General features: G+C 34.7%; 1 protein-coding gene and 1 long non-coding RNA gene across 3 annotated transcripts in view; both read left to right on the top strand.

Annotated features, from left to right (window-relative positions):
* nkain2 (sodium/potassium transporting ATPase interacting 2) overlaps positions 1-22,696 on the top strand; it is a 316,059-nt gene that overhangs the window by 161,883 nt on the left and 131,480 nt on the right. The window lies entirely within an intron of this gene.
* LOC141379418 (uncharacterized) lies at positions 11,878-14,449 on the top strand. The gene is made up of 3 exons (XR_012396020.1): positions 11,878-12,078; positions 12,198-12,262; positions 12,387-14,449. It is a non-coding gene; the product is annotated as an uncharacterized lncRNA (long non-coding RNA).

Genomic DNA, 22,696 nt, shown 5'->3' with positions numbered 1-22,696 from the left:
AACACCACACACAGCGCTCAGGAATGGTTTAAAACAGTTGTCATGTCAACATGCTGCAGTAAACAAAGCCCGCAATGCGTGTCCTGCCTTCAAGCTCTTTTTATTGGCCGACTGTGCTAGAACAAAACGTGAATTTATTGGTTTATATCAGCTGTCAATTCCTCAATTCTGATGACAACGAGCTACATCCGCGAAAAAGTAAAGGTCTGGATCAGAGAGAATGAAAACAACACTGACAGATTTAGTTTTAGAACCCAGCTAAAGTTACAAATAATGGCACATCTGATTAGTGATCATGTTATGAATGTCAATCCAGCATTTACACTTTTCGAAGAGTGGATAAAAGACTTCCAGTGGTTAAAGTATGCTATGAAAATGGCTAAAGCATTCACTGTAAAGCCGGTGGGATGGAGTTTTCTGGTACGTTAACAGTGCTAGCCACTAAATCTACACATTTTAAGTACGAGATGTTCTAACCTTATTTAATCCTTCATTTAATCGTCATGATGCTGTCAGTCGTGTGACTGACACCACATTCACCATCGCTAAAGAGCATGCATTCACTGAGATGAAACTAATATTGCAGAAAAGACCGTTACTGCTATTAAGATGACGTATGCAAATAATAAGTTGTACAGTATGTCAATATCATCTGTGCAATATCAGACAGCACCCGTGAGAACAGAACAGTTATTATTCTTAATTCAGTTCATTTCATTCACGTCAAGCAGTGCATGCTGGGCCACTGAGCGCATACAGATTTTTGTGTACTTGTTAGTATTGATTAGTGTGTTAATACTGTATACAATAGAATCTGTTAATATAAAACGTGTGGTAACGGTGCTCATAATTTTTGGTGGGTGCGACTAAATTTTGTCTGGTGCACCTACATTTTTGAAGTTAGCTACCAAGAAAAAAGGTACCGAGCTACACTGTAAAAAATGGCCGTGATTTCAATGGTAAAAAACTGTAAAAATGCTACAGTACAAATCCGTAACCTGGTTAACGGTATGTTTCCTTAATATGTACGGCGTATAACCGTAAATTGACTTTCCTAGAATTCCCTGCATGGCACATCACTTTTTATGCATTTGTTTGACATTAATATGGATCTTTTTAGTTGTTTCCACATCAGTTATGTATATTAAAGATTTATGTTACATCTAATATTGATAAACAATGTTTATTTCATGACTTTAATTTTATGCGTGTTACCATACTGGTGTTTATTAGCTGTGTGAATGACACTGAGCACCTTCTATATGCTGATACTCTTTTCTGCTTGTGGGAAAAGTTGATTGTGATGAGCAATGGCTCATTATGTAACTTCCTCATCACCACCTGCATGTGGGCGTGCTAACGTGTCTAACTGTGTAACAAAAGATGTGTAGATGTTGATCATTCAAAATACAGACATATTACCTCTATAAATTAATAATTTACGGTAATTTACCGTAAAAATGAAAAATTACTTTTACGGTTTGTACCGTGTTTTTAACGGTAAAGTACTGCCAACCACAGCTGCCGTTTTTTTTACCGTAAATTTTACGGATTTATTTTTTACAGTGTACCAAGAAAAAAGTTTAATTTCGAAACCTGTGATGTCAAAAATATAATGAAATTCGCCCCTCCAAAACATGTTTTTGAAACATTATAGCGAAACAATAGCGTCTCTGAAACAATGTGATGTCGTGCCGCACACGTTGATGTTTCTGTGTGAAGCCAAGAGACTAAGAGGTCTAACTCTGAGCCACTGCATAACTATAGATTAAAAACAATAACATATTCGAGTTCTTATCAGGAGGGGATGTCCGATTCTGATCGAGTCTGAAACCACATAATCAGGCCTGATTTCTGATCATGTGATTGGATCTGGACATCCCCAATTAAAACCATTTAAAAACAATTATTTAAAACCTGTGACTGGTGGTTTATATAGTTTCTGGCTCATTCTAACATAAGCATCCCAAGAGATTTGATCCATTTCATTTCCTGATGTGAAGCACAACATTTTCTTAAGCAATGTGTGGCAGAATTGGCTGCAGACGTCCTGTCAGGGGAACAGATGTCCTTAGCCTCATCGCCAAGAGTCCCATTCCCCAATTAATGAGCTGTGTCCCTCTCCCACTCTCCTACCTAAAGCCCACCTGGACAAACACACATCTCTCCATAGGTTCCATCTTTCATCTTCAGCTTGCAGTCCATCCTCTCTGGCTCATTAGAAATAAACAATTTTGCATGCTCCATATAAATCATTGCCTCTGGTTTATGGACTGTTTCTGTATGCTTAAAGGTGATGTGTGTAAATTATTTCCGCAGCTAAAATACTTTCTCCTCTGCCTGTTTAAAGCTGATGTGTGTAATTTCAGTGCCACCAGTGCCAACACATAGAGGAAAAACATGATGTGTTTCCCAAACACTCGCTGTGTGTGATGACAGTTTTCAAGCAGTTATTATCTGTTGACTTTTTTGGGGAATTTATTGGACCATGCTAAGGACAAGAACTATGATGGTAACTAAAGTTTTAATAATGATTCTATTTCTGAAAGTAGTTAAGTGTACACTACTATAATAGGCAGGTTTTCTTCCTAAAATGAAGAAAAATTTTATCAAAGATTGCAAAGAAAGCTTTAGAATAATTATATAAATCAAGTTGATAAAGTGGCTGACTTTTGTATTGGTGACAGCTGATTATTTATGTAGGTGTAATGTTTGCTACATCAGAGATTATCCGGCAAATGTGTTTTCTATCTTCCATTATTCATCTAAAGTCATCTTAAAGTCCATGTGAAATCAAAATGTATAGTGTTGAATACAGTGTTTATTTGGGATGTGACAAGATTTCAAGAGTTCACACTTAGCTGATGATTGGTAATAAGCTAATTTGGCATGCTTTCCCGAGAGAGAGCCCCGAGCTCAAAAGATCCTCGAGCCCAGAGCTCCCTCCTGTTGCAGGGCGAGAGGGGAGTTTGAACTCTGGTAGATCTCGAGAACCCCCCCCCCCCCCCCCCCCCTTCCTGCTGCGTAAGGATTGCTAAGGTGATGTGTTACTGACAGAATTGAATTTGGTGCTAATTTAGTTTAGTCAATTTACTCAAGTCTCATGTTTTTGGGAGTGTGGGAGGAAACCGGAGGACCCGGGGAAAACCCACGCAAGCATGGGGAGAACATGAACTCCACACGAAAATGCTGTCCGGTTGGGTGGATACCCAAGTCGGAGGCATTTTTTGCTGTGAGGCCGCAGTGCTATCCACTGGGCCGCCGTGTTGCCCTGTAGAAAAGAGGAGGAGAAGGGGTGGAAGGGGGGATTCTTTAAGACGAAGATGACTAAAGGTAAGATGTTTGGTTATTTATTCTGGGTTAGGAATAGTCTGATTGGTGGTTCGTACATTAGCTTGACTCGGGGCCAGCCGTGTCAATCATAAGCACGTGATCCTCTCGAAATTAGTTTATGAATAAACTTCACCTTGTGAGATTAAATCGTGATGAGATTTTTCGTCGAGGTTGAAAGTTGTCTAGTGAGTTGTGATGTTATGATGGAGCATGAGGGTGAATTTAACATTAAAGATTGGAGGCAGTTTGGATTTGAACTACAAATCAACTGCTTTGCACACACCTGGCAACCCAGGCTGGGCTCTGGAGTTGCGCATGTCACTCGGTTGCTTGGGCGAGTGTGGCGTAACCACTTTTTCAGCAGCTGTCACGTCCAACAGAGGCTACAATTGCAGCCAAACACACAATAACCACGCTTCACATCCATGCGATAGAATAGCACTTTAGATATGCTTAAAGTCATAATGGTCCTTAACACAAATGGAATTAAGACATGTGGAGTATTCCTATTTCGGTCACATTATTGAATCTAAGTAAAGTAAAGACCGTAATTAAACTGTTACTATCATGAAGATTTTTTTATCCGCATTTTGTGACAGGATAAGACAGACACATTGCTGTTTGACACTATTCTCTGCACCTACCCGGTCAATAAAAGATCACAGACACATCTCTAAGCGTGCACACACACACACACACACACAGTGAGTGAACTTCTGGAGACTTGGCACTCGCCTTTACGCCTTTATCATCACCGAACACACATTTATGCTGTCGGCATATGGTATCAAATTACATTAAAACAACTCAGAATTTGTGATGGGGCATGAATGATATCTTGTTGAATGAAAGTAAAACTGCTAAAACATTAAAAATGAAATACCAAAAATTCCATGAGTTTTAAGTTCATTTTGTAGAAAGGAGTTTGATTCCTTATGTGAAATTGTACAGGGTAGAAGCCAGTCAGTGGGTTTTATAGCTAAATATGTTGTGGTGTTTGCATGTCCTTTACTACATAGAATTCAGTAAAATAGAAAAAAATAGAACGCACCTAAATTGTTTTGCAGTTTGTGATTCTTTTTCAGTTGAATAAAAATCTATTTTCCATTCATAAATTAGCAAATATTTTGCTAATATTTAAAATTCTATATAAAAAGACAATTTTCCATTCATGTAGGCTATTAGCAAAATATTTTGCTGTGTTTGCATGTCCTTTACTGTATAGAATTAATTAAAATAGAAGTTATATAACATTCATCACAAGTTGATTTAAAAAAATGCCTAAATAGTTAAATCAATATTTTTTTATTTAACTTTATATTTTAAATATTTTTCAATTATTTATATATTTCATCATTGAAGATTTCTTAAAAATAGTATTAAATCTCATCTTTTTCTCTCGAACCCAATCTCGTGGCTCTTCTCGTCTCGTGGTGTAAGCATCTCGTTTTACCCCTAGTGTTTATTTTGCTAGAGCATATTGTTATTCTTTAGACAAATAATTATTCCATGCAAGATAATCCACTGAAAAAAAAAAAACTCTTTTGGTAATCTTCAGTTACAGTTTGACCATTTGTTTCCGTGTTTGTAACAGAAGTCGTTCTCTATTGACTTCAGTTTGACAGTTTCAGCCACAATATTTTGAACCCCGCCCCTTAAACCATTAGTTTGCTACAAGAGAAGGATGTGCAGAAAGTTCCACCTACTACTTAGTTTTTGGTTTCAGTTGTAAGTACATCAACATGCTGAAATAAAAGTCTCAGTATTTTCTAATTAATCGTACTTATCGTAAAACCCTCTTTTTTTGCGAATTAAAGGATTTTTATTTGAAATTTGCTGATTTCATCACTCAGTTCTTATTTCAAACTTCAAAATATGCATTAACACATGGCGATGGATGCCTGTTGAGAACAACTAAAAAGAGTGGGATAATTGCAATCTGCATAGCAACTTTTTTATTTGCAGCCAATCGAAATCATACTTCTTTACTTCTTTACATACTTCTTTGCCTCACTGCAAGTGAGTGGCAGGTTTGCATGTTTTCCCCATGTTGGTGTGGGGTCCTCCGGGTGCTCCGGTTTCCTCCACAGTCCAAAAACATGCACTATAGGTGAACTGAACAAATTAAATTGGCCGTAGTGTACAGTATGTGTGTGAATGTGAGAGTGTATGTGAGTTTTCCAGTTCTGGGTTGCGGCTAAAAGGGCATCTGCTGCGTAAAACATATGCCAAAATAGTTGGCGGTTTATTTTGCTGTGGCGACCCCTGAGCTGAAGGAAAATGAATGACTGAACAAATCAGCTATAAACAAAGCAACCACACTTGTAGTCATTATGCATTATACAGAGATAATCCCAAAAGAAAATACAGTTACGCTTTTCTGAAAGATTCGCTGTATAAAACATATGCTGGAATAGTTGTTGGTTCATTCCGCTGTGGCGACATCTGATTAGGGACAAAGCTGAAGGAAAAGGAACGCATTTTTGGTGTGAGCAGGTCATTGTTGAATTGTAAAGTCTAAGTTCAGCCACTGTCACAAAAACATGTTTGCACAATGTTAACTTTGATTTTCGCTATAATGCTCAGTTGCTTATTGTTAACAGATATCTGTGACAGTAGTTTTATTGACTACATTTGTATTTTTACTTCTTTTACACTTTATTTTATTTCTTTCATCTATAGTTTTGTAGTTTACTCTGATCTGCTGATTTGGACCAAGTGTCAGTCCAGAGCAGTTATTGATCCATTCACTCTCCTAAACGGCACTCATAAATTGGGCCTTCATCCAAACGGGAGGCGGAAAAGCTTTTACCTCAATTGAATATATGGACCGTTATGATTAATAGAGTTTAATAAATTATTATAACAGGCTCGAGTTGAGTTTTAGTTTTTAGTGCAAGTTATTTTATTCTGGCACAAATACCTTCATTACATCAGGAGAATAATTGGTGGCATTAGTCAAATTAAAATGCAGCCAGAGGTCAATTACTAAAGGAAAAAGTCCTCATCATGTTGCTGAGCAAAAGTGGACAAAGACTGATACATTTAAGTGTGAACAATAAGAGAATTTTGACAAGTAATTAGTATAATTCATATGATCACATGTATTTAATCAAGTTCAAGATTATGTATGTGTATGTGGGATTATCTGTGTGTTAACAGAGGTTGAACAAGTGTTTCTGTACAGTTCTGGGTGTTCAGAATGGATGTTGGCATGCAGTTCCCAGTTTGCAATAGTTTAAAGGGTGTTGCTCTGCAGTTTCCAGTGTTAATAGTGGTTGATAAAGTGATGCTATGCAGTCATATGTGTTCAGAGCAGTTGCTAGGGTGTTGCTATGCAGCAAAGACCATGACTATGTCAGAAACTGCATACTTTCATACTAAATAGTACGCTAAAATCAGTATGCGAGCTGAGTGGTATGTCCAAATTCATAGAATTTGAAAATCAGCATCTGAAAAGTACCCAGATGACTTACTACTTACGGCGAGTTTCTAAAGGGCGCATAACATGCACACTGTGCTATCCCATGTTGCCTCGCGAGTGAATTCATGAATTGGAGTGAAGCGACGCAACTGATGCAGGTAGGTCACGTGACTATGACAAAATGGCGGATGTAGTACGTCTGAATTCCATTCATACTTCTCACATTCATACTGTATTGAACATACTTTTGACGGCTGAGTGTACATTTAAATTCAAATGCAGTACCTACTGTCTAGTAGGTGGTTTCGGACGCAGCGAATAGAATACACAAGACATGTCACTCGTATTTTTTTAAATGGGGAAAAGTGTAACGGTCAATATGGCAAATGAAGCCCTGCCTTCTAGTACAGGAGCCAATCATCAGTCGTTATACAATGACATTTCTCCAGGGAGAAGCTTGTATCGGACGTGTGCTTTTAAGACAGTTTGGTGGTCAACAAATGCCCTGGAATCTCAGCCAATACCTACTTCACAAACATAAGAAAAATTTACACCTAAAGCTTGAAATCTGTACTTTTAAATAATCTAACTAGAAAACAAAAGTTTTCTGGTTTATCAAACTGTATTAAACAAATGCGTGTTACAGTCAGTCCTGTCAAATGCACATCACATGACAGCAGTTATTCAAATCCCCACAAACTTGTAAAAAAAGAGTCACTGTTATATCTGGAGGAGATTCACCATCATGACCAAGTAGTGGATTACTTTAGAAGGCCAGTGCAATCAGACAAAGCTTTATTCAGAGGATGATAATGTGCAGCCATAAATGAGGTTGGTGTCGTGATCTCGTTCCTTTCGAGTAGACATGCGCATTAGCTCGGGCAACCTGAAAAAAACACAGATTTTGTTTAATTCGAACATTTAGAAACTAAATTATGAGACAGCTGTTATTTCATTTTATTGTGATTCCAAATATGTAATGTAATCATAAGCTTGGCTTACAGTTTTGGAGAATTTGACGTTTCCCCATCCAGACAGAATGCCCGAGCATACTGCCTGAGAGGCGTTTCAAAGATGGCAGCAGAGTGAAATGACTTGCCTCATGCCGAGTTCAGACTGCATGATTTTCAAAGTAGTCGTGTCACAGATGTTTAGACACTGCATGACTATCTGGGCTTGCATTTCGTAGCTGCTTTGTTTACACTACAAGATGGATCGGGGACAGGGACTTTCACATTACATGACTTTACTATAAGAAGAATCACAGACAACTTCGTTCAGACTACGTCTCACAGCCAAAAACACATAGCATATCTTTTGTTATTAACTACATAATGAGAAAGAAGCCTTTAATGGGGTAGAAAATGTACATGTTTGCTCACCTGGGTTTAAAGGGAATTAGCCATTTCTCCTCAACTTAAGTTGATAATAAACTTTTTTATTTCTGTATGAAACGTCAAACAGACACAGGTGCTCCTGAGTCCTGTCTAACCTCTACTAGTTTTTCTTCCATTTCGTGGGTCCAAATAAACCGAAAATGAGCAGTTTTAACTTCTCCCCCAACCTCCCGCTCGCCTGCAGCAGGTATACACACACACACACAAGTGAATGCCGCTCTCTCATTGGCTGTAGGCGATTGACGATGTTATTTTCAGTCAAAACTCATTTCACACAGCATGATTTGAATCGCCGACAGCTCCAGATATTTAGCATGCCTAATATCTCACAGGCATCGGCGACTCATCAGCAATTCTCTCAGATTGCGTCTTTGATAGTTCATACTGTGTGATTGTCATTCACGTGCACGAGCAGCGATTTGCCTATGATTTCAGGCATTTGTCGGCGATTTCTCAAAACCTTTCGGAGAGCCAAAATCGGGGCTAAATTCTTGCAGTCTGAACTAGGCATTAGGGGCTGATCACACCAGATATGCATTTACGTTCCAAAAACGTGAAGCGCACCACACTTCCTTTTTTGTTTTTTATATTGTGCGAGAGTGTTGCTGTTGATATTATTATAATATTAATGTTTATTAATATTGTTATATTTAAGATTCATGAAGTCCTAACGCTCTGGGTAACTCAAAACAGCCACAACAAGTCTCTTCTCCATCTTCAAAAGTGGCGATGTTGTCTTGACAAAATAAACACTGCAGGCACCTCAAAGGAAACCCCGCCTCTGCTATCATTTGATTGGAGACTGGCGCAACATGCTTCATCTACTCAGAGTTGACTCTTTTTCATCTGTGAGCGCATGTCATGCAAGGGCAAAAACGCTAGGCACAGCAGGCGGTGAAAAAGCGAGGTGCGCAGGCACAAGGCTCACTGCCATGTGTAAATCATTCAAAATGGCGTCTCTCAATGCCAAAAGCGCGTGTGATTGACCCATTAAAGGGACTTTGTATGCAGTCAATGGAGTGGTTGATAGGCTTTTGCTATGCTGTTTTGAATAGTTGAGTGAGTGTTGCAGTGATTACTTGCTAATATTAAAGTTTGGGTAAAGAGAGTGTGTTTCTGAACAAATTACAAAAGCTCTGAAGTATGTAGCACTGTACTGTGGTGATAAACCTTTAAAAACATTTTTGACAAATTTTGTGTTCGGGTTTTTAGACTGGGCTAAAACAATGACACAGAGCCTAAGAGCTGATGCACATTGGTGTCTTTTTGAGTAAAGAGTCCTGCCTATTTTTAAGATTTTGATAACATATTTTAGTTATTTCAGGTTATTTTCTCTAGAGACTGAGACTGTTCTTCAACGAAAGTCTATTGAAGTTTTTTTATTGCAGTCTTGATAAAAAATTATATTATAATTAAGTTAAATGCTAAAATTTTTGATCGTTAGAAAACAAAATATGTCTTTCTCTCTCCTTTATTGGATTGTATTTACATAGATGTGTTAGATTCTTATTTACAAATGAAAACTTGTTTACCTCCCTCAAGATCTAAAGATTACAGTGAGATTACAATGTGAACATGTTATGTGATTTGTATTCACAGGGCTTTTCGAAAAACAAAAACCGCTTTAATGTTCAATAAGTTACATAAAAAAAGAAACAAAAGCTGAATGTCTGACTCTTTGGCGTGATGATTAGATATTTGCACTTTGCTTTTCCATCTGTCTTTGTTCACGGTTACAACAAAAGCTCACAGAATATGAAAAATACAAGGAATTTAATCTGTTACTATACAAAAGACAGAGCGAGGGATTTGTCTCGTAATAAAGCTTTAACATGTTGTTGTGATACATATGTTTAAACACACACACATCAGATACTCACAGTTTGCTAAATCTGTTCTCCTCATGATTCATTTTTACTATCATTTTGCTTTCAAGTGTATAGAATTTGCATAATAATGCTGCTAGGTGGGAATTTAAGAGTTTACTTAACATTTATATCCTTATTTATATCCTTAAAATACACCTGTCTTTGTGTATTTGTATATTGAACATGCATTTTTTATGGTTTGGAATGACCCTTGCAGCTCCTAAAGGGATAGTTCACCCAAAAATTTTAATTATGTCAACTTTTACTCACTCTTCACTTGTTTCAAACCACTTTGATATTTTTAAGAATGTTGGGAAATATGTAACTATTTACTTCAATAGCAGGAAACAATTACAGGTTCCCAACATTCTTCAAAATATCTTCTTTTGTGTAAAAAAAAACGAAAAACAGAAAAGTTCAGAACAAGTACAGAATGAGTAAATGATGACAGAATGTTCATTATTGGGTGAAGTATCCCTCTAAAATGCCCTTAAACCAGTTTGATTCTGTTGAATAAAAAATAAGATATTTAGAAGAGTGTTAGGAAACATGTAACCATTGACTTCAATAGCTGAAATATTAATATACTAAGAAAGTCAATGATTACAGGTTTCCAACATTCTTATCTTCTTTTGTGTTCAACAGAAGAAAGAAAAACAGACAGGTTCGGAACAAGTACAGAACGAATAACTGATGGCAGAATGCTTATCATTGATTAAACTATCCCTTTAAAATGCCCTTAAACCAGTTTGAGTCTGTTGAACAAAAAATAAGATTTTTTGAAAGATGTTGGAAACCTGTAACCAATGGCATATTCTAAGAAAGTCAATGGTTACAGGTTTTCTAAATTCTTCAAAATATCTTCTTTTATGTTCAAAAGACAAAAGAAACAGAAACGGGTTCAGAACAAGTGGAAAAGGAGTAAAGTGACAGAATGTTCATTATTGGGCGAACTATCTCTTTAAAATGCCCTTAAACCAGTTTGATTCTGTTTAACCAAAAATAAGATATTTTGAAGAATGTTAGGAAACATGTATCCATTGATGTCAATAGCAGAAAAAAATCATATATTAAGAAAGTCAATGGTTACAGGTTTCCAATATTCTTCAAAATGTTTTATTTTGTCTGACAGACGAAAGAAACAAAAATGGGTTCAGAACAAGTGGAGAATGAGTAACTGATAGCAGAATGTTCATTTTTGGGTGAACTATCCCTTTAAAATGTCCTAAAACCAGTTTGATTCTGTTGAATAAAAATAAGATATTTAGAAGAATGTTGGGAAACTTGTAAACATTGACTTCAATAGCAGAAAGATTCATATACTAAGAAAGTCAATAGTTACAGGTTTCCAACATTCTTCATAATATTTTATTTTAGGTTCAACAGACGAAAGAATCAGAAATGGGTTCAGAACAAGTGCAGAATGAGTAACTGATAGCAGAATGTTCATTTTTGAGTTAACAATCCCTTTAAAACGCCTTTAAACCAGTTTGATTCTGTTGAATAAAAAATAAGATATTGAGAAGAATGTTCGGAAACTTGTAAACATTGACTTCAATAGCAGAAAAATTCATATTCTAAGACAGTCAATAGTTACAGGTTTCCAACATTCTTCAAAATCTCTTCTTTTGTGTTCAACAGTAGTAAGAAACACAAACCGGTTCAAAAACTAGTGGAGAATGAATGAATAATGGCAGCATTTTCATTTTTGGGTGAACTGTCCCTTTAAAAATGCCGTTACAAGATATTACAGAGAACTATGTTTGACATTTGTTTCCCGAACTTTGCTCTGGATTATGTCACCATGCGATTGTGCTTAGCGATTATTTATTTGAATTGCTCAGAGCGCTGTACTGTATTAGTTCCTGTGAATTGCGCAGGTGCCTGTAAATCCTTTTGTTCAGCGTCTGCTGGGCATTAGTTTGACCTTAAGCAGCTTCAGAAATGCCCTTTGCCGCTGGAATAAATTCAGTCTCCACGGCTGGCGATGCATTTCAGAACAGCTCCTGTTCTCTGCATTAGAGGTGACATGCGGCTTTCACTGGGACATCCCGAGGCACGTATTTGGCGTGTGAGCCGTGTATCTTACAGGAGGCTAATGATGAGATGGTGTTATTGGTTTTTGATGAGTCTAGCCGTGTGTCTGTGTGTGTGTGCGTCTGTGTGTGTGTGCAGGATAGAGATTGCTTCATGTTTCTCTGCCCAGCAATTTAAAATGCTGACACCTCATCTATTGAGCAGTATGTAAACTCTTCAACTTTCCACATTTCCACATGTACAGTTTAGCTCTTGTTTGATTTTCACTTTTTTTGTTGTGTATAAATCAGACTCATTTGCATAAACAGTTAATGTTTTCGCCTGCAGGAGGTGAATCGATGGACTTTGCTAATGATCCATTTCAGAAGAACAACAAACAAAAAGTGGAGGAAATACAGACATGCAATGATTTGCGTAAATGATCATTTTGTACTTGGTGTTTTCTTCCCACTGTGGACACACTTTTATCTCCATGAGGTACCTAATTCATTAGCTACTCTTTTAGCAACTTTTTAAAGGAACCACACCCCTTTTTTTAGTGGCTCATTGGCTCATTTTACAACTTCCCTAGAGTTAAATTTGATTTTTACCATGTTTTAAGTCCATTTACCTTATATCCAGGTCTGGCAAGAGAGTTATGAGTTTTGTGAGTGAGATGCTAATGGTCTAATCCAATTCAGTGATTTATGCTAAGCTAAGCTAAAGGTGCTTCCTGCCAGACCCCGGAGATTGACTGAATAGATTCATAAATTGTAAAACTCAACTGTTTAAGTCTAGGTGACTTGTAAAATGAGCCTATTTCCAAAAGAATGGTGGGTTTATTTAAAAGGCTTTAGATTGTATTATCTTTCTTACATAAACCTATTTTTAATCTAAAATATAAAAGTTCAAACTTTTTTGATCAAAAGCCACTGTGGCTAGTAGATTTCCAACATTACTAGCCACTCGTCATTTTCACTAGCCACACTTTTTCTGCTGGGAAATATATTTTATATGCATAAATTTGACTTTAACATGCTAAGATGACTTATTTTAGATGTTGTGTTATGTCCACAACATGCCTCCTCATTCATTGACCTTCTTGTGTGTGTTGTGCATTAGCTTGCTCAGTGTGCATGAGCAAATGGGTTGTCGCAATGCAATTACTTTTTATTTCACATGACTTTTTATGGCTTAAAATTGGTGACCACACCAAATAAGTATTTCTTAGCCACAATGTTTTAATGTGTCAAAACAAGGAAAATATAGCTGTATAGTTGTACTTTTTAATTCAACAAAACTTTTCTATAAAAAAAAAAACATTCAATTAAAGAAAAAGAAGTATTATCATGTATCTTAAATCTGCACAGTAATCGTTCCTGGCTAGTCGTCTCTCATTAAAGCAATGTTATTGCAAAAAATATAATTAAACCATATTAGCAAAAATAACTAAGCAAAAGAAAGCAGGTGAAACATACCGTGTGATAATGAAAGGATGATCACATGCACACGGTTAATATAGGCCTGTTAATATGTTCAAAGAATAATTAAAATGAAAGCAGTGACTGCTGCTGCTTACAAAAGAATATGTGTTTTTTTTATCTTGAGCTCTCGAAAGCAGCAAGACTGTGGGTGCACGATCATCGCTCTTTCATTGCGTCCAGTTTATTCCAAAGGGAACCGATCGCACAATTTGCGCTTCCTCTAGGCAGGGGATTCGCGGAAGTTAATGGGAGCGCGCGCACTTTTTAACAGTCGTTTGAATTACATCACCTGTGCACGGGAGTGATCATTCTCTTGTTCGGTATTTACCTTCTTTTTTGCTGTTTTGCTTGCGCGAACACAGTTATTTTTGTCAGTCGTGCTGCTTCTCGATTCTAAGATCACATTTGCATGAATATCAGGCCATGCTTGTCGAACGCTGCTTTTAAGAAAACTACAATTTAAAAATGATTTCCAACCAGTCAAATTCGTCTGTCTAACCCACCCGAGCTGAAATCTACCCACATTTGGCGGGTTGGTGGGTGTTAATGTAAAGCCCTGGGGCCTCATGTACGAAGACTTGCGTGGAAATCTTACTAAAACATTGCGTACGCACAAAGCTGTAAATGTGCGTACGCAGAAAAAAATTCAGATGTATGAAACACTGCGTACGCCGAGTCTCACGCATATTCTTTTGTACATCCGAATGAACGTGAAACTGAGCGCAACATGCACGAGCACAAAACCCCTCCCTGCCTCCTCCCCCGTATGAATATGCTAATGACTATGTTAATGGTAAAACCCAACGAAAAAGCAACGGCAAAAGCAAGCAAAAAGAGAAACTTTGAACAGAATGTGAATTGGAGGTGCTGCTTTCGGAGGTAGATCGGAGAAAAGCGGTGTTATTTGCAAGTTTGTTTTTCGGAATTAACAACAAAAGAAAAAAAAATAGAGTGGGAGAGTTTGGCTGATGCGGTTAACACAGTTGGCTCTGAACATCGCACTGAGTGCATTTAAAAAAATAGTCTGGTTTATATCTGTAAAATGTTGCAGCACTCTGAACAGTCTCAGTGGCGCGCTCGTAAGATGCATGTGATCATGTTTTGACACGTTCGAGCATGAACTCGGCTCGAATCCAGCGTCTGATGAACTCTTTCTTCTTTTTTTTCCCCCGCTACATATCATATTTTGCCTTTTATTTATCATGAGAAAGACTAGTAGGAATCATTAATAAGTTTGTGCATCATATTTTATTTGCACATTTATTGAATGGAAATGTTTCTGATTCACGCATGCAAATTCATCTTCAGATAGTGTCTTAATAGCAATGTGCGTGCAGTAGATCGCTCAGATTACATTGGGAAAACAGGCGACCGCTGCAAATTGTGCTTTAATGTTTAGCTGGTCAACTGTATGGTATGGAAATCTTACATACCTACTAGATGAACCCGTCTCATACAGCTGCCATTGCAAGGATCAGACACTTTGTAGAGAAGAATTTAACACAACTGCGTCTAGGAGTCACCAATGGAAATAAAACAGACACGCACAAAAAATGTGCGTACGCCTGCCAAGAAGCTGCCGTGAACCTGCGCACATTCCCACGTTCAGTTCATTGTTAGTAAATCCAAACGTGAGCGATTCTGAGCGTGAAACCTGGCGTACGCAAAGTTTTTGTGCGTACGCAGCGTTGATACATGAGGCCCCTGGTTATGAATAATATGACCTGACTGTTGTATATATAAATATATAACATAATAAAATTAAATGTTACAAATTGTAATTTAATGTTATTGAGATTTGATTTGTTGTGTAAACTTAAATTTATTTAATTTTTTATCGAAAAAAAATTGTAACATTACACATCTAATATTTAATTTTGTCTTAATGGCATAATTCTATTCATAGATCTTTATATAAAGATTACATAAATATCACAGTTTTTTCACTTATATAATATGATCAAGTTTATAAGTAGTAAATATTTTATAATACAGTACATACTTTATCCTTAGACATCCTGCTGTTTTATTCCAATAGTAATTTTATTCCAGAATGTAGACTTTAAAGCATGTTGATTTAGGGTTTTGTGTTCATACATATTTACATCAGATGTCGCCTACACTGCTGTTGCCTATTGGAAGGAATCCATCAACATAGTCGCCATTTTAGTACAGGGTAGCGCTCTTTTGAAATGAAGGTGGCCCAAGGTGCAGTGTAGCACTGGCCATCCGGAGCCATTGATATATACACATACATATATCTATGATCGGGAGTTTTCCCGGTGGTCAGTATGCAAATATTTTTTTTAGTATGAAAATTTTAACTCTATATCCCTTTTCTACATCAATGGATACGTGACCACACAGGCATTGCCTACAAAGAGAGAGTGTTTGTGTGCATGGAAGTGTATTATCTTCCCTCCCTGTTAAATTTGATCTAACCCGTGTCCTGAAACACACCCACTCTCCTGCTTTCACTTCTAATTCTAACAGAGGGAGCGATTCGTTTGTTATGAATCTGTGACAAATGTGGCAGTGCTATTGACGCTTGCTCAGGGTCCGTATGCGATATCTATATATCTACGTATTAATGACATTCGTTTAAAACAGCTATACTCAAATGACCTGAAAAGCTTATTTCAATGCTATTTAAAAACAATCAATGCATTGAGCGATCCCAGCTCACAATATAAGTGTGATTTTCAGGTTTGAGAGGTCATGATCTAGTTGTAGAAAGTGTCTGACATTTCTCTTCTCGATGCCCAGCTGTGCCCTGGCAGCGTTTCAACTGCGAGGTTTGCACACGAGTCAGTCGTAGCGGCCGAGTCTCCCGAGAGGAGAAAAAAAACTTCAGAAAGGCAGAAAGAGCCCCTCCAGAGAAGAAGCTATATCCATTTGACCCACTTTCTACATCTAAGCCTGAGTCGTGCACAGACTCGAGAGTTAAAGGATGAAGGACTTCTTTCTTCAATTGATTTAGTTTTATGGCTTAAAGCTCGTATTTAAGATGTAATTTTCTCTTTTGTGTCCGACTGAAAGCTTCACCTGCTCACTCTTTCTGCTGTTTGTGGTAAGGGGGGTTAATGAATGTGAAACAGATGCTGGTGGAGCTTGAACATCTATGACCCCTTGCCCTCTGTTTGCCATCTTGGGTTTGAATGCAGGGCTCGACAATGTTAGATTAAAATGCATGTGTGCAAACTAGTGTTGTTTTAGTATTATGGATTCGTCTTATAGTCCGTAAATGAATTTTTTTATTTTGGTAAAAAATATTGGATTTGTGGTCAATTAGTTTTAGTTTTTATAATTAGCATTTTATGCATTGCTAAACTAAATAGTAGATTAAATATTTATATATATATATATATTGTATATTATTTCGTTTCATTTTAATTATTAATTATTGTATGGTAAATAATAAAATTGCTTCAGTTTTAGATAACTTCAGGTGGAAACTGTACAATACATTTTGTAGTATGCTAATAGAAAGGAAGTATTTAATTTTTTATGTTATTTTATTTTCATTTATAATAAATATTTTATTTCATAAAAATTTATTTATTTTATTTTTTTTATTATATTTTATTTTACATTAATATTTTTTTAGTTTTATATTCATTAATTCATTTTTTAATTATTTTTTTATTTTATCTATAACTTTATTTTAATTATTTTGTTTTATTATATTTTATATTAATTAATTAATGTTATACTATATTTTATTTAATATATTTTTATTGATTTAATTTTATTAATATTTTTATATTAATACATTTTAGTAAAAAAATAATTTAATAAATTACATTTTATTTTAATTAATTAATTTATTTGTTTTATATTAATATATATTTAATTTTTTTTTAATTTTAGATTATTTATGATTTATTTATATTTATATTAACTAATATTTTTTTACTTTATGTATTATTTCATTTGTTTTATTTTATATTATTGTATTTTATTATATTCATATTAATTAATGTTTTATTATATTTTATTTTATAATAATTGTTTTTTAATTTTTTTTACATTATTTATTTAATTATTTTATTCATTTATTCATTAATTTTTTTTCGGCTTAGTCCCTTTATTAATCTGGGGTCGCCACAGCGGAATGAACCGCCAACTTATCCAGCACATTTTTATGCAGTGGATGCCCTTCCAGCCACAACCTATCTGTGGGAAACATCCACACACACTCATTTACACTCATACACTACCAACAATTTTAGCCAACCCAATTCACCTGTACCGCATGTCTTTGGACTGTGGGGGAAACCGGAGCATCCGGAGCGAACGCAGGGAGGACATGCAAACTCCACACAGAAACGCCAACTGACCCAGTCGAGGCTCAAATCCAGCGACCTACTTGCTGTGAGGTTACAGCAATATTTACTGTACCACTGCGTCGCCTTAATTATTTTATTTTTTATTAATTAATTATTTTATTTTTATTATTTTATTTTAATTAATTATTTTTAATGGATACATTTTTATATTTTTTTTATTTATTATTTTTCAATAAATAAGTTTATTTGTTTTATATTAATTATTTTGTATTGTATTTTTATTTTATTTTATATTAATTGTAATTTTTATATCAATTAATATTATATTTTTTTGTTTTATTTTATTCAAATTTAAGGTCATAAAAACGTAAGTCTTTATTATTTCAGACCATTTCAGACATCAGCTTTGGTGATCATTACAGTTGAAGAAGATTATTTCATTAAATACATTTTTTTTTTTTTTTGCGTTAATTAAATACAATTACATTAAATACAGTAGAAGTATTTTGTGTTTAAAAAGAAAATGTGACTGTGCCTTCCCTAAGCTTTCAGTTTTAGAGCACTTACTAACGAATAAATACACACATTTAGCCCAAGTGATTGTTGATTTGAATGTTTAGTATTTAATATAGCTCATAGAGCAACCATTTTAAATCATGTTTTAGACTAAATAAGCATTTTAAATTGGTAAAGGATATCCGTAATTCCTAAATTGTTTTTGAGTTACAAAATATACTGCACCTGCCATTTATTTTGGTGTTAAGAAAATACATAATTTGCTTAGTATTGCTTGTGAAACTGAAATATTCAAGAAATGATTGGAGGAGGGGATAAGCTTTACACCATAGATAATCAGTCTAGTGTCTGGCAGTCATACAACTTAACATAATTTATGTAATTCATAATATAATTCGTGAAAAAACACAGCTTTCTTCTCGTATTTTTGATTTCTACCTGTTAAAGGTCAAAATGAAGTTCTTTGGATGTCTCTGAGCGGATTAGACACATCAGGCTAACCTGCTTTTCTCAGTGTTCTTCAAATAGACTTTTCTTCACCAATTGTACCCACTGCCACGAGTATCTTAGTGGTTAATGATGTAGGCTGTCAGCTGAAAGGTTAGTGTTTCAATACGGAAAAGGAATGGAAGTGAACAAGACGAGGCATTACTGATATCACTATCTGTATCTACTGGTGCATTTAAAGGTAGATGGATGGTCCAAAAACCGCACTTGCATACCAAAAAGAATTACACTAGTAAAAAGTTACAATCGTAGTTTCTTCTATCTGTTCTAAAAAAAAATTACAAAGGTGTAGTTAGTTAGTTCAGATTATAGACAAGGGCTAATTTAGATACTTATACTTGAAACTTGAAATGTATTTATAAAAGTATATTATTATCATAATTGTTATCTCTGCATCAAACACAAAACTTTCTGGCATTTTAGGTGTAGCCTCAGTATTTTGTCAGTATTTTTTTTTACTGAGTGTAATAATATCTTTAATTTGATTATGTGGTCTGTTGATATGGTTAGTTGATCTATTTATTTATCAATTTTTTTTTTTTTATGTATTTACAGCATGTTGGTCAACCTTGTCTTTAAATGTGCTATTTGAATAAATGAATTAAACTAAATAGTTTATTAGTTTATTAATATTATTACTAGTGCTGGACAAACATTAATTGTTATTAATCACATCCAACATAAAAGATAAGACATGTAAGTGTGTGTACTGTGTATATTTATTATGTGTATTTAAATACACACATGCATATATTTGAGAAAATGTTTGTTTATATTTAGATATAAATATGTACAGTTGAACTCAGAATTATTAAAGCCCCCCTAAATGATTAGCCCCCTGTTTATTTCTTCCCAAATTCCTGTTTAATGGAAATATTTTTTTCAACACATTTCTAAACATAATAGTTTAATAACTCATTTCTAATTATTAATTTATTTTATTTTTGCCATCATGGCATTAAATAATATTTTAACAGATATGTTTCAAGACCCTTCTATATAGCTTAAAGGGGCTAATAATTTTAAAATGGTTTTTAAAAAATTAAAAAATGCTTTTATTCTAGCCAAAATAAAACAAATAAGACTTATATATAATATAATATTATATATATAATATAATATATATATATATATATATATATATATATATATATATATATATATATATATATATATATATATATATATATATATATATATATATATATATATATATATATTATCAGACATACTGTGCAAATGTCCTTGCTCTTTTAAACATCATTTGGGAAATATATTAAAAAAATTAAAATAGAGTTTAATAATTCTTTTTTCAACTGGATTTGATACAAGTTGTATACAAATTTAAATATCTGTTACAATATCTGTTACATTTTGTATACATTACAAGATTTTTAAAGTTTTGTATAGTTTTTTTAATCACATATGCATAATAAATTTATACACACACACACACACGCCGCACATACACACACACACACACACACACACACACACACACACACACACACACACACACACACATAAAACAAACTTTTATTTTGGTTAATCTTTTCCCAGCACTAAAATTATTAGTTAATTTGTAACCTTTGCACACTTTTAAACGCTGTGTTTTCATTTCCAGCTATTTCAGCTGTAGCCCTAATATTATTGCTTATTTGATGTTTTGTGTAGTAATATAAGCAGACACATTAATTTAGTCAGTCACAACAAATTGAAATGATTTGTATATTATGCAATATAATTTGGATAATATTTAGTTTATTTAAATTATTATATGATTCGCATAATTATTTTTTGCATCTTTGCATCAAACACAGATATTCATGGCATTTTAAATATCATTACATCTCATAATAAACATAATAAATGCAGCGAGGCCTGTCATGATAAGGAGTTTTTGTTGTGCGATGTAGTGTACCAGAAATTGTTGCGATAAGCAATATTATTTTAATTTTGAGATCATTTTATGCCACTGATGATTATATAATGATTATATAACAGCATAATAATGCAAATAGCCATAAACTCTTTACAATAAAAATGTCATAATAAATGATGTTGCTCTTTTATGTAATCACAAACTTGACAAAAATTCCGTGTACATGTTTTTAGATTTCCATGCATACAATTTGCATTAAAAAGTAGCTCACTTTAAATCTTCTCTTAGAGTGTTACATTTTCACACACACACAAAACAATAAAAACAATTTTGTTACCACCCACTTCTGGTCATGTTGCCATGGAGCAAGTCACTAGGACTTCTTTAGTGAGTCGGTTTTTGGACAACAGAAAAAAGCATCAGCTTTTAGCTGTGCTTTCAAGTTTCTTTAAAAATATATAATTAATCATTTGTGCATGCTTTCATTTTCCCCAAATGTCTATTAATATCACTGAGCGTTACGGTCAAAGTCAAAAGCACAATAGACTAAAATCTTCAGCTCTCTCTGAAGAGCCTTGCAAAAAGGAAAACAAAAATCACATGCTTTTTATTTGCCCAGGATTTCTGACCTCAATTAGACCATTCATTTGATATAAACGCTGGCTTTGATGCTCCGCTCTTTGAAAGTGACTGTTCAAGGTTCTCAGTTCTACTATAATTGAACACTGTTTAATATATTGTCTGTAGCATGTGCAAATGTGAGTATACATTAAAAGTTTATAGTTTTTGTTTCTCTTAGATACACTAAGAATATCCTTAAAACAGAAGTTTTCCATATTTTGTGAATCATGTTTTATTGTTTGATGTTCCCCTTTTATTTATGCTTTTGAATGGCATTATGGGACCTTGCTGTTTCTTCTAAAAACTTTTAACAGTGAAAAGTTTTAAAAAGTGACTTTTATGAACATTTTTAATAGTTTAAAGGGATGTATTGTCTGGGCTGGTGTTGTATATTTGTTACGAAGCAGATGGTGGTAACAGACGTGCTGATCTAAATGCAGTTTAATAAAGGCAAGGTTGTACAGGCAATGGTCAAAAACAGGAGCAAAACTGTTGCATGTATGCATCTATGTTTATCTAATAAACATGGTCAAAATACAAGTGGAGGTCAGGCTAGGCGGCAACGAATCAAAACCAGGAACAAGGCAAGAATCAAAAACACAGGAAAACAAACAAGGAAAAAAAGGCCTTGTAAATATTCGTGAAGAAACAAGACTCAGCAATGTGAATGGGAAAGTGCTGTGTATCCATGTAATCAGTGACATGTGCTACAGCTGTGTTTGTGTATGAATGTCTGGATTATTGTCGGGTGTTGCAGGAGTTGATGAATGCAAAGAGTTCTGGGAGTTTTGTAAGATTACTGGAAGTAATCTCCAGGGGAGAAAACACTGCTGATGATTATAACAATATTAAGGAAAAAAAACTTCCCGGCCTTTACCTTCTCTACCAGAGCAGATCACTTTTGTTTTCACACAAAATGTCCAAGTTTTTAATATGGTGTATCTTGTAGTTCTATATTCATGTTTGGTATCATTTTAAATATCTCTGTGTGATTGGTAAAATGGTCTCAATTTAACTCTAATATTTCAAAGTTTCACTTGTATATGTTGATCTGGTTTTTGGCTTTGATAAGATACTTGCAAGAGACTCCACCCCCGAGCAAATGGTTGACACCTCAAACTCACTACCAGGCAACGGTCTTTTTGAAGCTTTTGTTGTCTTGAGTTTATGGCTGTTTGTTCTGAGTTGAGTATTTAAGGGAAAGGTGGAAAAGAGGTCATTGGAATCTTGTAGGCAAGTTGCCCCATTGCAGTGTTTGAGCCTCTAAGCTTTTGCATCAGAGACTAATATACTTCTATGTACTTTATACATTTATAACTCTTGGATTTATCTTGGAGTAATTGATGTTGTACATTTCTG

Source organism: Danio rerio, chromosome 20, assembly GCF_049306965.1.
Source record: "Danio rerio strain Tuebingen ecotype United States chromosome 20, GRCz12tu, whole genome shotgun sequence".
NCBI classification, from domain to species: domain Eukaryota; kingdom Metazoa; phylum Chordata; class Actinopteri; order Cypriniformes; family Danionidae; genus Danio; species Danio rerio.
Note: the sequence above shows the minus strand (reverse complement) of the source record. Positions and strands in the feature narration are given on the sequence as shown.